This window comes from Dendrobates tinctorius, unplaced genomic scaffold (genome assembly GCF_039654945.1).
Source record: "Dendrobates tinctorius isolate UK_male_01 unplaced genomic scaffold, ASM3965494v1 ptg000319l, whole genome shotgun sequence".
Lineage (NCBI taxonomy): Eukaryota > Metazoa > Chordata > Amphibia > Anura > Dendrobatidae > Dendrobates > Dendrobates tinctorius.
The window spans coordinates 1,140,085-1,154,239 of NW_027361986.1; the positions used below are offsets into that span (position 1 = coordinate 1,140,085).

The 14,155-nt window shown below is 46.7% G+C and overlaps 1 protein-coding gene across 3 annotated transcripts in view; it reads left to right on the top strand.

Moving 5' to 3' along the window:
- The window catches only part of PDE1B (phosphodiesterase 1B), a 491,911-nt gene that overhangs the window by 182,996 nt on the left and 294,760 nt on the right, over positions 1-14,155 (top strand). The window lies entirely within an intron of this gene.

The following is a 14,155-nucleotide window of genomic DNA, read 5'->3' on the forward strand; positions in this document are numbered from 1 at the left end:
GGCTGCAGTTAGCTGGGACAGGGTTTACTGTAGTGGCCAGCCCAGTTTGGGAGGGGGGAACTGAGTGCTAATGGCAAATGCAGGAAGTGACAGTGAGTCAGTGTGTGGGCAGCAGAGAGTATACTAGCAGACTGCAGTTGGCTGCTAGGGACAGCGTGAGCCCAATAATTGGGCAGTGGATTGCCGCAAATACCCTTCCACATGACTCCGTCTAAATGGCCTGGGGCAACCTCGAGATGGACATCAGGGGCCAGAGGCACACTCAGCTTGTGAAGCTACAGGGAAATATGGACCCAGACTACATGGGGAGGAAGGTATTGCAATCCAGATATACTACTAGAGGTGTGGAAGATCCCCAAGGGCTAGGAAAGCCAGAGGGGGATATGCCACTTATACTGAGACCCAGGGCTGAAGTTGTATCTGGTACTTGTGGGAAAGATGATAACCCATTGGGCCTTATCCTTTGCATATGCTTGTATATACTGTACAGTCTGCCATTCACAAAATAAAAGTTTGTTTTTTATGAACCTCGTGTCTCCTGGATTCTTTGCTGCCTTCGTTCCAGAAGGATTCCTGGAGTCTGAAGAGGCCTGCAGACCAGAAGTAAGTGGAGAGCACCACATACTTAGCAGCACACCGGGACTGGGACACACCTTGTCTGTAGGATGCCAGAGCGAGTGGGGACCGATGTTTGTCCATGACTACTGTACAGGAACATGATCTGATCATACCGCAGCTCCTGGGCATGGAAGGAAGCAAAAGATGGCGTGCAGACAGGACAGCATGGGATCACGGCTGATTCTTTTTGAGAGGTAAAACATTTACCTGCCTGTTTTTAAACAATGTTTTACTCCAATGAAAGAATCATTTGCGATGCCTTTCTTTAATTTCCAGTATACTCTTTTTCCTCCCCTTGCCCAGGAGCTGTGGTATGATCAGACCATGTCCCTGTACGGTCAGACACAGCCATTACACAGTACACAGCAGGGGCACATTACTAAAGCCCCCGTTACACACTTGCGATATCGCTAGCAATATCGCTGTAAAGTCACCGATTTTGTGACGTTGCAGTGACATTGCTAGCGATATCGCTACATGTGATACTTACCTCCGACCGGCTCCCCCGCTGCTCATCGCTGGTCGTGCGAGAAGCTCCTGGATCATTCCTCGTCGGCCACTTCCTGCGGCGCTTCCTGCTGTAACGATGAGCGACGCGTGGACGCGGGCGGGAGGACGCAGGATCACCGCGTCTGACAGGTAAGTAGCGATCCCCGTCCCCAGCGATGTCGCTAGTGAGATCTGCCTGTGTGGCAGCTCACTAGCGACCACCTAGCGATGCACCAGCGATCCTGACCGCGTCATATCGCTGGTCGGGATTGCTGGTGAGTCGCTAGGTGTAACGGTACCGTAAGATTATCTCAGCACAGGAACATGAAAGGAGCACAGTGCACCAATGGTGCTTTCCCATTATGTTCAATATTGATGTGGCTTTCAGAGGCTGGAGTTCCACCCGTCATAAAGGGATTGCATGTGCTACTAATATGCAGTCATTTTTTAAGTCTGGAATAGCCATTTAAGGAAATTACAAAAACCTTACCTGTTGTAGTTGCTTCAGTATTGAGACACACTAATCTACATTGTATAGGCAAGAGATGTACCTTTATAAAGGCGCCTCTCACATTGCCTGGTTTATTGTCGACCTATTTAAGACTTTAAGGTTTATTAAACTAATAGGTAATAAGACTCTGAAGTATGAGAAGCTTCTATCGGGCAGTTCTTTACTTTGCCTAAGACCTCTTGTAATGATAATATACAGAAGATAAAGGAAAGTGTCCCAGAGTGCACTTCAAGACCTATAGTTGTAAAATTAGCATGCACGTTAAAACATGAAATCTGCAATAATTTGTGCCCACTATGTTCCTGTATGACAAGAAGGGTACTTGGTATTCACAGTATGTAGCAGGACTTTCTCATGTTGCTTTACATTTTCAGCCATTTATAACAGCAAGGCTCCGATCTCCTTGCCATCTGCTGCCTTATACCCTGGAGGTGTTGGTATGGAAAAACCTGTAGTTATTCAGTTATTGCTTATGACTTCACATTCTGGGTAATTTTCACTGACCATAAATCTGCTTTTTTAATTAACGGTTACAGTTCACTGTATATAGTGTAGTTGCCAATATTAGTAAATAAGCCTTACAACTGACCAAACGTGTGCGTATGTACCGTGGGCACAATTTTTAGGCAATTTGTATTTTTTATGATTAATCTTATATTGAACAACTACAGTGCTGTTGATCAATCCAAAAGGTTAATAAACCTGAAACATGAATATTTATATTAAGTTTTTATCCTATATGCAGTATATTAAGATGATAAAAACTCAGTGACCAATATAGCTGTCCTTCTTTTCTATGACAGTCACAAGCCTTTCATCCATGGAGTATGTTATTTTCTTAATTTGTTCACAATCAACTGTTTGGGCAGCACCAACCACAGCCTTCGAGACACTGTTCATAGAGGTGTACTGTTTAACTTTTCCAGAAATCTCCCATTAGAGAAGGGGGCACAAGTTCTGAATAGGATTTAGGTCAGTTGAGGAAGGGGCCATGTTATTATTCTTTCATCTCTAAGGCCTGTACTGGCAGCCAAGCAGCGGAGACTTTTGACGCATGCGATAGAGCATTGTCCTGCATAAAAAATAATGGTTTTCTTGGAAAATGCTGAGTTTTTCCCGTACCACTGCATGAAGAAAGTCTTTTAAAAACTGGCAGTAAGTTTGGGAGTTGACTTTGAGTTCATCTTCAAACCAAAAAGGTCCAAATGGCTAGTTTTTAATTCCAGCCCATAAGAGTTCCCCACCACCACCTTGGTGAAGTCAAACTGCAGGTCTGTGCCCGTTACGGATCCAGCACTGGCCTATACATCTGGTCCGTCAAGCGTCAATCTCATCTCATCAGTCCATTACACCTTTGAAAAACTGTCTTCAGACAGTTCTTGGCCCAGACTTGACGTATTAACTTCTGTGTCTTGTTCAGTGGTTTTTCGAGTTTCAGCCCCCCTTACCTTGGCCATGAATCTGAGCACTAAAAACCTTGTACTTCTGGGAAATCTAGGAAGGTTATAGTTTTAGAATATGACAGCACTGGAGGATAATGGCTTCCTGGTCGCTTCACGTTTGATTCTTGTCAAACCTTTAACAGCAGCTAATGTGCGGCTTTTTCTCTCAACATGTTTTTTTGCAACGCTGTTGACTATTTGCAACAAAACTTTTGATGGTTCAGTGATCACACCCCAATATATTTGTAATTTCAAGAGTGCTGCATTCCTCTAAGGCAGGGGTGGGCAATTATCCCAAGGGGCCACATGAGAAAGTGGCACTGCTAAAGCCTGTTTCACACCGCAGTTGTTTGACGTCAGTTGCAAACCGCCAAAGTGTGAAAAAACGGATCCGTTGCAGCCGTTAAGTGCATGAAATTTAATGGAACCGATCTCTGGAAAAGGAGAGAGAGAGAGAGAGAGAGATAGAGCAATAGAAAGAGAGATATGGAGAGAGAGAGACTTTTTTCGCTGAACGCCATTTAGGGTTAAGCTGAATCTTCCGGGCATGCGCAGTTTAAAATAGCGATTCGCCGCTGGAAAAAAAAAGTTACATGGTCCGTCTACTCCAGTCGGCGGACACTAAAATTCTAACGAATCCGTCAAAAAAAGGATGCAACGGACGACCATCAGTCATAATCAGCTGCTAATGCAAGTCTATGGGGAAAAAAAAAATGGTGGATCCGTTTTTTTTCTAAAAAACGGCGGATTTTGACTGACGTCAAATAACTGAACTGTGAAACAGGCCTAAGGAGGGCCGAACCAATCGGCTGAACTTAAAGGAGCTGTCCCAAACCAAAGGTGAATTTCATATTAAATGATTATCTATTCAGTGTAATAATCTAATCTTGTTTTCTAATATACTTCAATGAAAATTTCCCTAACGTACCCTCTACATTCTAACTTCCTGTCTTTTTGGTCACTGCCACAAACTCTGCACCCTCTCTGAAATTAGGCGCCATCAGTGATGTCTGTTTTGGAGGCTGGGCTAGTCCTGCTCATCTGATAATGTGTCGTACATAAATTCTGGTGCATACTCATTGTGAGTTTTCTGTGCTATATTCCTTTGAATGCACAGTGACAGTGCGCTCCCTTGCTGGCTCTAAGCAGACGAGATGACCCGGCAGGGACCAGTCCACTCTCTGAAACAGATGACGCTTCATTTCAAGGTGGGGAAAGCAGCTGTGGCAGTGACAGCAGCCTCTGCCCCCTAATGATGTCCCCTGTGAGTACCCCAAAATGCACTGGGATTCTCAAACAAAATGTCATTGGAAGTAAAAAAAAAAAAAAAAAAAAACACGAGCAGATAGGAAGTTAGAGTAGAGAGGGAATGGTAGAAATTTTTTAACTGAAATATATTAGGAAAGTGATTAGATTATTGAATTAAATTTAGCATGAAAGTCACCTTTGATTTCGGATCACCCTTTAATTCTGCATAATATTAATTTTATCAATTTATAAAAATGCAGTTGCTTATGTGATGAAGTTTACATGAGCGTATAAAAAAATCACGATTTTCATCCAGAAAAAGATGATTTTCCATCTGTATTGTCAACCGTCTAGCATCCATTTTTATACATCAGAAGTGAATAAAATTTAAAAGAAGAAATATGGTGTCCTGTGTTAGTAATGGAAATGTATTCGTAAAAATCGGATGCTGTACGGATGATTCATATGGCATCCAATTTTTTTATTTTTGCACACCCATACACTTCAACAGGTGGAACATTGTAAAAAAGATATTCTCCCACCTCTACTCCACATGCATAGATCCACATCACATATGGGGCAGGAGGGTGACAGGCAGGGGGTGGGAATCCTTATTGTGACAAGCCACAGATCACAGGGGGATAATAATGAAAATAACTTGGCACTCAACTTATAGCGTTCATGAAAATAGAAAAGAAAGAATTTTAATTGTGCAGTCTGCAAAACGTTTCGGCCTACATGGCCTTCATCAGTCTGCGGTAGAATATAACAAACAAGAAAACAAAATTATAATAATAAAATGAAATATTGACCTAATCATCATAATATTGCATAGATATTGTATACAATAATTAGTACGGCAATTCGGTGAAGAAAATGACGTAAGTACAGAAAAAATGCTGTTATTCATGTCTGAAGAAAACCAGATGGGAGGACGGAAGAAAAAAATTAAGAAAAAATTGGAGTAATAGAAAAATGACAGATCACAGGGGGATCACTATGGGGGACTTAACCCTTACCTGTATTCAGAAGGAATACTCAGCTCAAGTGTTTTGTCTCCTATCAGCTGCTCGGAAGAGCCAGGGAGATGCAGAGGCTACTAATTAGCTGCTCTTCTTGAACATAAACTGCAGTGCCACAACTTTCATTCCACAGTGTGAAAGGCAACGCAGGTGCTATGACCTACACAGCACAGCAGACACAGGATGCTGCCTCCCAGGTGGTATCTGGGCTCCTCTTAGAAACTACTTGCCCATTATCTGCAGCAGATGAGTGTTGTAGTCCCTGATTCCCGCCTCCTGTCCTAACTGCTCTGCCTCCTGCACAGGTTTCACCAGCTCTGCAAGCCAGGACCTGATCAGCCCCGCATCCACCAATGAGAAGATGGGGGCAGGGGCTACAATTGCCTCTGAGAAAGATCAGACTCATAAATCAGTCCCTCTCCGGCCCTCTGACTGTGAGTGTACATATGGGAATTCCCTAACAAACAGGCATTCCACACATGTATTCAAGCTGTCTGCAAGTTGCAAATCATGCAGCTGAGACGACGAAAACAAAATCTCCGAGCACGCCAAAATACTCGGAGGACACCCGAGAATGCTCGGGAAAACCCGAGCAATGAGTATACTCACTCATCACTAATTCCCTTCTCCAAGATCCTATCCCAATATGTACTAGATGTAATATTAATAATATTAGCAAATAACACCAATTACAAATGTAGTATAGTTTTTCTGATTCGCTATATCTCTTTCCTCATGGGCAGGCCCTTAGGTATCCATGATTATGACCACTAGCAACTGTCACTAGATCAGTGGTCATAGCCCTGGATACCTAAGGTCCTGCAATACCTGCACATGAGGAAAGAGACATAGTGAATCAGAAAAACTAGGCCACATTTCTACTTGGAGGTATTTGCTGATATCATGTCATGGTATGCCTAGGTTACTTTAGGCAAAAACCCCGGGACCCCTGCGATGTCCCTCAGACTAGGGGAACCCTGTCTGTCCCTCTACCCAGGGTTTACACTGAAGGTGTGCCTGCCTGAGCCTCCACCCTGTCCCTGTCTCCTGTCCAGCCCTAAGCTGAACCCACCACCCTCCACCCAGTGAGGGGACCAGACACCAGACCCCACAAATACGTATGGACAGGGGTAAAAGAAACACCACACAGTTAATACACAAGGGAATACAATAATGTGCAAGGGCAACCAAAAATATATATAACAGATTGGAGAAGAACCACTGAGGGATATACTGCACCAGATATCAGACGCTCCAACACCACCACTGCTGACCGGTATTGCTAGCACTAGGCTAAAGCTATAGTCGGCGACGCCCATAGTCAGGACGAACTATTTAAAGACCAAGGGCGTGGCCCAGCCCTCAGTCAGCATGACAACCTGGTTAACCCTATCCCGACTGGAACAGAATACCCAACAGGGTATTACCGCTGTCTGCCGGACACCCTGGTGTGAACAGTGTCCGACATGACAGTACCCCGCCTTCTACGAGGGACCTCCGGAACCTCACCATGTCGAGGACCTGGCTTGTCCGGATGGCGATGATGGAACATAGTAACCAGTCGATCAGCATGAATGTCAGAGGCCGGCACCCATGTCCTCTCCTCAGGACCATAGTCACGCCAGTGGACCAGGTACTGTAGAGTGCGACGCACAACCCTAGAGTCCACCACTTTGGACACCTCAAATTCCAACGCGCCATCCACCAAGACGGGAGGTGGTGGCCCGGGGGAACCATCCACCAAACCCACGACCTTCTTTAGCAATGCTTTGTGAAATACATTATGAATCTTATACATAGCCGGCAACTCCAAACGAAATGCCACTGGGTTGATCACTGCGGAGATTCTAAATGGGCCAATGAACCTGGGACCCAACTTAAGTGACGGTATCTTGAGCTTAATGTTCCTAGTAGATAACCACACCCAATCACCCACACACAGGTCCGGACCTGGCACACGTCTGCAGTCAGCCACCCGTTTGTACCTGGAACCCACCTTCAACAAGCGCTGCTTGACTCTCCTCCAAACAGACGACAATTGAGCTCCCAACTGGTCCTCTTCAGGGACGCCAACTGAGCACCCCTGACGCAAGGTGCAAAATTGAGGATGTTGACCATACACACAAAAAAAAGGAGATTCCCCAGACGATTCCTGGCAATGGTTGTTTATTGCGAATTCTGCCAGAGGAAGAAACGCTGACCACTCTTCCTGATTGTCGGAAATAAAGCAGCGCAAGTATTGCTCCAGGTTTTGGTTCATCCGCTCAGTCTGTCCATTCGACTGAGGGTGGAAAGCCGATGAATGAGATAATTTGATTCCAAGGCGAGAACAAAAAGCTCTCCAAAACTTTGCCACAAACTGCGTACCTCGATCAGACACAATGTCAGACGGGACACCATGAAGTCTGACCACCTCGCGAATAAATATCTGAGCAAGAGTCTTAGCATTGGGCAAAGACGGTAAAGCAACGAAATGTGACATTTTGGAGAACCTATCAACAATTACCAAAATGACCGAGTTCCCTGCCGAGGCGGGCAAGTCAGTAATAAAATCCATGGAAATCTCAGTCCATGGCTTACTGGGCACCCCGAGAGGCTGCAAGCTACCAGCGGGACGGGAACGAGGAGTCTTGGCCCGTGCGCACGTGGTACAGGCAGCCACATATGAGGCCACATCCTGCCGGATTTTAGGCCACCAAAAACGACGCGATACCAGTTCCAGAGTGCTCTTAACCCCTGGATGACCTGCCAGTACCGTGTCGTGATGTTCGCCCAACACTCTAGAGCGTAGATGTAGCGGCACAAAAGATTTATTAGCAGGTAACCCCGGCGGTACCACCTCCTGAGCCTCGGCAATCTCAGCCTCAATCTCTGTCGTGATGGCAGATACCACCACACCCTTTTGGAGAATAGGCACCGGCTCTTCACATAACTCTCCACCAGGAAAACACCTGGATAAAGCGTCTGCCTTAACATTCTTCGACCCAGGTCGATAGGTAACAATGAAGTTGAACCGGGTGAAGAATAATGCCCAGCGAGCCTGTCTGGAGGACAGGCACTTAGCAGATTCTAAATAAAGCAAATTCTTATGGTTGGTTATCACAGTAATCTGATGAACAGCCCCCTCCAAGAAGTGTCGCCACTCCTCAAATGCCAATTTGATGGCCAATAGTTCCCTGTTGCCAATATCATAATTACGCTCCGCAGGCGACAGCTTCTTGGAGAAGAAGGCACACGGATGCAACTTGGCCCAAGAAGGGCCCTGAGACAGTACAGCCCCCACTCCAACCTCCAACGCATCCACCTCCACGACAAACGGTAAGGAGACATCGGGCTCCACCAGAATGGGCGCTGAGGCAAAACTATTCTTGAGGAATTCAAACGCCTGTACCGCAGGCTCAGACCAGTCAGAAAAGTCGGTACCCTTCTTAGTCATGTCAGTCAGTGGTTTGGCAATCATAGAGAAGTTCTTAATAAATTTCCTATAGTAATTGGAGAAGCCAAGAAATCGCTGAAGCGCCTTAAGATTATCAGGCCGATCCCAATGTAGTACCGCCTGCACCTTTGCGGTGTCCATCTTAAAACCTGATGCGGAGATTATATAACCCAAGAACGGTAGCTCCTGTACGAAAAACACACATTTTTCAAGCTTAACATAGAGCCTGTTCTCTCTGAGCAACTGCAGAACCTGTCTAACATGCTCTATATGTGTATCATGGTCGCGAGAGAAAATGAGGATGTCGTCAAGATAAATTATAACAAACCTCCCCAACAACTGAGAGAAGTCATCATTAATGAAGTGTTGAAAGACCGCCGGTGCCATAGTCAACCCAAACGGCATTACCAAACTCTCAAAGTGACCCTCAGGGGTATTGAACGCTGTCTTCCACTCATCCCCCTGACGGACTCTTATAAGATTGTACGCCCCCCTGAGGTCCAGTTTGGAGAACCACCTGGCACCAACCACTTGGTTGAATAAATCGGGTATAAGTGGCATAGGGTAAGGATCACGGACCGTAATCTGGTTGAGTTCTCTGAAATCCAGACACGGGCGTAAACCGCCATCCTTCTTTTTAACAAAGAAGAAGCCAGCAGCCAGAGGAGAAGAGGAAGGTCTAATATGACCCTTGCTCAGGCTATCCGCAATGTATTCCTTGAGAGCTAGCCTCTCGGGACCTGAGATATTAAACATTCTAGCTTTAGGTAACTTGGCCCCTGGTTTCAACCTAATAGCACAGTCATAGGGGCGATGCGGTGGTAGTTCCGAACAACCCTTCTCAGAAAATACATCCGCATAATCCAGCAACGGCTCCGGGATACTGGGGGTCAAAGCGGAAATACATGTAGCCAGGCACCTCTCCTGACACTCCCTGCTCCACTGAATTATGTCCTGGGTCTTCCAATCAATAACAGGATTATGCATTGACAACCATGGAAAGCCCAGAACCATCTGAGCCGGTAAGTTACTAAGCACCTTACAAGTTACCCGCTCTGAGTGTAATACTCCGATGTGGAGTTGTATATCCAACACACACTCTGTGATCTCCCCTTGAGACAACGGGGAAGCATTGATGGTAACCACCCGGATGGGGTTCGGCAATTTCTCCACCGGAAATCCCGCTGTATGCGCGAACCTCTCATCAATGAGATTGGCAGCTGAGCCACTATCAATAAATACTGTAATAGAGAGCATTTGCCCCCCAAGTACCACCCTAGCAGGGAGCATACACTGGGAAACCATGACGGAGGATACACAAAGGCTCAGACTAGACTCCTCCAAACCCTCTGAGCCTATCAGTTTTCCGCCGGCGCGCCCTTCTTAGGTACCAGGGGGCAAGCGTTAATAAAATGTCCTCCTTTGCCACAAAAAAAACAGAGCCCCTGCCTTCTGTGCCAAGGACGTTTAGGCTTGTTACTCGGTGACTGTGCTATACCAGCGATCTGCATGGGTTCCACGGATTCACCTGCGGCAACCTCACCGACCACTCCCCCACCTCCCGGAGGCAACGAAACCAGCGCCCCCTGACGGAGACGTCGGTCTATGCGTACTACAAGTGCCATCGCAGCCTCCAGAGAGGCGGGAGTCTCGTACATTAGGAGAGTCTGTTTAACCTTTCCAGAAACCCCATGCAAAAATTGACTTTTAAGCGCAGGGTCATTCCACTGCGTGTCCACCGCCCAGCGCCGGAATTCCGTGCAGTAATCCTCAGCTGGTCGATCACCCTGTAGCAGTGAGCGTATCTTAGACTCTGCTAAGTTTAATCTATCCGGATCGTCATAGATCAAACCCAGAGCAGAGAAAAAAAAATCTACAGATTCAAATGCCTGTGAGTCTGAAGGGAGTGAAAAGGCCCAGGCCTGTGGGTCACCACTCAGCAAAGAAATCACCAAGCCCACGCGTTGAGCCTCATTACCTGAGGAATGTGGACGCATACGGAAATACAATTTGCATGATTCACGAAACACCGTGAACTTACCACGATCACCAGCAAATCGTTCAGGAAGGGGAAACTTGGGCTCAGCTGCCCTGGCTGCAGCCTCAGCAGGTACTGCAGGAGCTGACAGGCCTTGTTGCTGGACCGCCCCCCTGAGTTCAGTGACCTGTATGGATAGAGCCTCCAGCTGCTTGGTTAGGGAAAGTATAGGATCCATAGTAAGTAACCCCTATATTCCCTATCTATACCTTTTTTTTCTTTTTTTTTTCTTCTCACTTTATTATTTGGGCCGACTATAATGTCATGGTATGCCTAGGTTACTTTAGGCAAAAACCCCGGGACCCCTGCGATGTCCCTCAGACTAGGGGAACCCTGTCTGTCCCTCTACCCAGGGTTTACACTGAAGGTGTGCCTGCCTGAGCCTCCACCCTGTCCCTGTCTCCTGTCCAGCCCTAAGCTGAACCCACCACCCTCCACCCAGTGAGGGGACCAGACACCAGACCCCACAAATACGTATGGACAGGGGTAAAAGAAACACCACACAGTTAATACACAAGGGAATACAATAATGTGCAAGGGCAACCAAAAATATATATAACAGATTGGAGAAAGAACCACTGAGGGATATACTGCACCAGATATCAGACGCTCCAACACCACCACTGCTGACCGGTATTGCTAGCACTAGGCTAAAGCTATAGTCGGCGACGCCCATAGTCAGGACGAACTATTTAAAGACCAAGGGCGTGGCCCAGCCCTCAGTCAGCATGACAACCTGGTTAACCCTATCCCGACTGGAACAGAATACCCAACAGGGTATTACCGCTGTCTGCCGGACACCCTGGTGTGAACAGTGTCCGACATGACATATCACTATTATTATACCAACTACATACTGGGATAGGATCTTGGAGATGGGAGTAGCCCGTTAAAAGTCTTTCTTCACAACGAGGTTTCACCTAGTGGCTCTTAATTTCTGTTATTTGTTACCATCTGCAAGCTCTAACAGGACAGTTCATGCTGTCATGTAAATCTATGTAGCTGGATCATAAAGAGTGGCCTTCCTCTCTTTTGAACATCTACGAACAAGGAGGTCCACATATTGGCTTTGAGTTGGTTCCAAATTGTGTGTGTTGCAAAAAAAATGACACCATTCGACTATGTGCACACGGTGCGGATTCTGCTGCGGATCCGCAGCGGATTTGGCCCTGCAGATCCGCAGCAGAACTGCAGCTGATGTACAGTACCATTCTAGCCTATGGAAAATTGAAACCGCAGTGCAGACGGTGCAGATTTTTCCACGCGGTTTTTGCTGCGGTTTCAAATCTGCAGAAAGAATTGACATGTCATTCTTTTCTGCGGATTCCGCTGCGGTTTGCCATCTCCTCCATTGTGGAGGAGATAAACCGCTGGCTAAACCGCAGCCTGCGGATTTTGCAAAATCCGCCCGGAAAAATCCGCGGGTGAATACGCACCGTGTGCACATAGCCTTATACTATTTAAGGTTAACTTAAAATGAGATCTTACTGACTTCACATAAAGTGGATGGGAAAAATGTGTCACTTTCAGATCTGTCTCTCTCTTAGCAGGTTCCTCTTAATGTATGACTTCTACCGTATTTTTCGGACCATAATACACACTATTTTCCCCAAAAATTTTGGGGGAAAGTGGGGGGTGCGTCTTATGGTCGCAATATACTTACATCCGTCCATGGCTGGTGTGGGTGCCGTGGGGCTCTGTGGTGCGGTGGTGGCTGCAGGCTGTGCTCCGGTGCAGGGATAGCGGCTCTCTGTGCTCTGTAGGGGGCTCCGCCGGCATTTCCTCGAAGCCCGGAGGCCCCCGCACATCCGTTGCTGGCTGCTGCCATGTTGCGGTGGCCTCCGGGAACATGGAGGCCGGGAAGATGGCCGCCAGTCCGGGGACGGCGCATGCACAGGTTCAGATCTCGTCCCGAGATCTCGGGGGAAGAGATCTCATTGCCGAGATTGAACCTGCGCATGCGCCGTCCCCCACACCGCAACATGGCAGCAGCCAGCAACGGATGTGCGGGGGGCCTCCGGGCTTCGAAGAAATGCCGGTGGAGCCGCCGCCCCTGCACCGGAGCACAGCCGCCGCCACCCTCACCCCACAGAGCCCACCTGCCCCAGCACAGCTGCCCCAGCCCAGCCCACCTGCCCCAGCACAGCCCAGCTGCCCCAGCCCAGCTGCCCCAGCACAGCCCACCTGCCCCAACCCAGCACAGCTGCTCCAGCACAGCCCACCTGTCCCAGCACAGCCCAGCTGCCCCAGCCCAGCTGCCCCAGCACAGCCCACCTGCCCCAGCACAGAGCCACCACCACTGCACCAGCCTGGACCACTGAATGACCCCTGTGACCACTCCTCCACCTGTGCCAGATCCCTTCCCAGGTAAGCTGAATTCGTACTGTAAGACGAACCCACATTTGACACATTATTATTTTTTTCCCTATTTTCCTTCTGAAAATTGGGGTGCGTCTTATGGTCCGGTGCGTCTTATAGTCCGAAAAATACGGTACATATCTTCTGTGGCATCTATAGATTTAACATCTTGAATAATTTTGGAGGGATATTTTAAAGTTTTGGTCTAAAGTAATATTCTTTAAAAATCTTTTTTTAATTATTTTTTTTACATTTAGAAATCAGCAAGCATTCACAATCCATGGAGAGTACTGTAGGTCTTAGATCATTGTGCAGTGTCAGTAAAGGGGTTAAAGCGTACGCTCCGACAGAGAACTGCACAATTCTGGTCCCAATCCAGCTCCAGTTGGTGACAGCCCTATATTTCCAAAAGGCAACAGACGTTTTTATTCTTCCGCTCTCTTCATCCAAATGGGAGCTTTCCAGATTGTTACGAAGAGCTTGGAGAGCTTTTGGCTGTTTTTGAAGTTAAAGTGTCGGCACCTTCGTTGTGAATGAACTGTGTTGCTTCTTAGATAAGACAGGATAGAGTTTGTGTGCTATATAACCTGAACTTTACGTCACTATTAATGTGTAATAGTACGGTTCTATATGATAATAGTATACTTACTTCAATTTTAATGGCAAATTGTTTGCATTTAGATGCTCCAAACCTGTTCTAGATGCAAAAATAGAAATGAGCAGCTCACCCATATGATGAAGAACAATGCAGGGAAAACACACAGTACCGCAAAAATTGGAAATAGGAAAAATTCCAGCATTCAAATCTTCATAAAATCTATCTTTATTGTGGAATAATGTTATAAAAGTCACAAGTCCATAACTAACTGATTACAAACAAACGCATTTTAGGCTGCTGTCTTTAATCATTGCAACTGCAATTATTCCTCAATAAAGATTGATTTCATGAAGATTTGAATGCTGGAATTGTTCCTATGTTCTATCAGACAGAAC